This window comes from Microtus ochrogaster (assembly GCF_000317375.1).
Source record: "Microtus ochrogaster isolate Prairie Vole_2 chromosome 14 unlocalized genomic scaffold, MicOch1.0 chr14_random_1, whole genome shotgun sequence".
Lineage (NCBI taxonomy): Eukaryota > Metazoa > Chordata > Mammalia > Rodentia > Cricetidae > Microtus > Microtus ochrogaster.
The window spans coordinates 20347244-20350147 of NW_004949096.1; positions in this window are offsets into that span (position 1 = coordinate 20347244).

The following is a 2904-nucleotide window of genomic DNA, read 5'->3' on the forward strand; positions in this document are numbered from 1 at the left end:
ACTTGATTGGGGGAGGGGGAGGGAAATGGGAGGCGGTGGCGGGGAAGAGACGGAAATCTTTAATAAATAAATAAATTAAAAAAAACCAATCCAAGAATCCTCCACATACCCTCCCATCCCACCCGCACCTAATCCTCAGAGAGGGTAAAGCACATTGCCTTGTGGAAAGTCCAAGGCCCTCCCTACTATATCTAGGCTGAGCAAGGTATCCATCCGAAGAGAATAGGATTCCAGAAAGCCAGTACATGCAGAAGGGATAAATCCTGGTGCCACTGCCAGTGGCCATTCAGTCTGCCCCAGCCATACAACTGTCAACCACATTCAGGGGAACTAGTTTGGTCCTATGCTTTTTCCTTCTCAGTCTGGCTGGAGTAGAAGAGCTCCCATTAGCTCAGGCAAACTGTTTCAGTGGGTGTACCCATCATGGTTTTGACCTTCTTGTTCATGTTCTCACTCCTCCTACTCTTCAACTGGACTTTGGGAACTCAGTCTAGTGCTCCAATGCAGGTCTCTGCCTCTGCCTCCACCAGTTGTTGGATGAAGGTTCTATGGTGATATTTAAGATAATCATCAGTTTGACTACAGAGCAAGTCAAGATCAGGAGCCCCCTCTCCTCTATTACCCAGGGTCCTGGGTGAGTTCATCCTTTTGGATTCCTGAGAATTTCTCTAGAGCCAGGTTTCTGCTAACCCTATAGTGGCTCCCTCAATCAAGTTATCCCTCTCCTTGCTCTCATCTCTATCCTTCCTCCATCTAGACCAACCCATTCCCCTAAGTTCTCCCCTACCCTCCCACTCTCTCCTCCTCTTTGCCTCTTACCCTCCCTTCTCCCCTTACCACCATGCTCCCAACACTGCCAATCAATCCTTTCCATTTCCAATTGCCAGGTGGATCTCGATATACTTTTCTTTGGGTTCACCTTATTACTTGGCCTCTCTAGGATCATGAGCTATAGGCTTAATGTCCTTTGTTTATAGCTAGAATCCACTTATGAGTGAGTACATACCATAATCATCTTTTTGGGTCTGGGTTTCCTCACTCAGGATACTGTTTTCTAATTCCATCCATTTGCATGCAAAATTCAAGATGCCTTTTTTTTAACCTCTGAGTAGTACTCTAATGTGTAAATGTGCAACATTTTCTTTATCCATTCTTTGGTTGAGGGGCATCTAGATTGTTTCCAGGTTCTGGTTGTTACAAATAATGCTGCTATAAACATAGTTGGGTAAATGCTTTTGTAGTATGATTGAGCATCTTTTGGGTATATGCCCAAGAGTGGTCTTGCTGGATCCTGAGGTAATTTGATTCTCAATTTTCTGAGAAACCACTATACTGACTTCCAGAGTGTTTGTACAACTTTGCACCCCCACCAGCAATTTTCCAGCATAATCTATAATTAGTGTTTTTGACTTTAGCCTTTCTGACAGGTAAGTGTAAGATGGTATCTCGGAGTTGTTTTGATTTGCATTTCTTTGATAGTTAAGGATGTTAAACATTTTCTTAAGTATCTTTTGGCCACTTGAGATTCTTCTGTTGAGAAGTCTCTGTTTAGTTCAGTACCCCATTTTTTAATGGGGTTATTTAGAATTTTACTGTCTAATTTCTTGAGATCAGTCCTTTGTCTGATGTGGGGCTGTTGTAATAGGAGCGACGGGGCTGCGTCCCCAGCACCCTGGCCACCTGCTAGCTTATGCCCCAAAATAATTACACAGACACTGTATTCTTTTAAACACTGCTTGGCCCATTTCTACCTAGCCTCTTCTAGGCTAATTCTCACACCTGGACTAGCCCATTTCTTATAATCTGTGTAGCCCATGAGGTGGCTTACCAGGGAGATTCTAGCCTACGTCCATCCTGGGTCGGAGCTTCATCGTGTGTGCCTCAGAGAGCAGAGCTATCACGTCTACCTGGGAGAGGGGAGCATGGCGTCTCTGCTCCAGAGAGCAGAGCTGTCGATTCTGAGCTCACTTCCTCTTCCTCCCAGCATTCTGTTCTGTTTACTCCTCCCACCTATGTTTTAACCTATGAGGGCCAAGCAGTTTATTTATTACTTAACCAATGACCTTCCTCCATTATGGGGCTGGTGAAGATCTTTTCCTATTCAGTAGGTTGCCTTTTTGTCTTATTGACTTTGTCCTTTGTTTTTGTAAAGCTTCTTTTTACAAAAGCTTCTCAGTTTCAGGAAGTCCCATTTATTTATTGTTGCTCTTATTGTTTGCAATTCTGGGGTTATATTTAGGAAGTGGTCTCCTGTGCCCATGCATTGAAGACTACTTGCCACTTTCTCTTTTAGCAGGTTCAGTGTGGTAGAATTTATATTTTGAGGTCTTCAATTCATTTGGATTTGAGTTTGGTGCATGGTGATAGATATGGATTTATTTTCATTTTTCTACAGGTTGACATCCAGTTATGCCAGCACCATTTGCTGAAGATACTTTCTTTTTTCCTTTGTATAATTTTATCTTGTCAAAACCCAGGTGTTCATAGATGTGTGGAGTAATATCTGGGTCTTCAATTTGATTCCATTGGTCAACCTCTCTGTTTTTATGCCAATACCAAGCTGTTATTCATCACTGTAGTTCTGTAATAGAACTTGATGTCAAGGATGGTGATGCCTTTGGAAGTTCCTTTATTGTACAGGACTGTTTTGGCTATCTTGGGTTTTTTGTTTTTCTATATGAATTTGTTTATTGTTCTTTCAAGGTCTGTGAAGAACTGTGTTGGGGTTTTGAAGGGGATTTCATTGAATCGATTGATTGCTTTTGGTAGGAGTGCCATTTTTACTATGTTGATACTACCAAAGCATGGGAGATCTTTTCATTTTCTGGTATCTTCTTCAGTTTCTTTCTTCATAGACGTAAAGTTCTTGTCAAATAGGTCTTTCACTTCTTTGGTTAGTGTTAC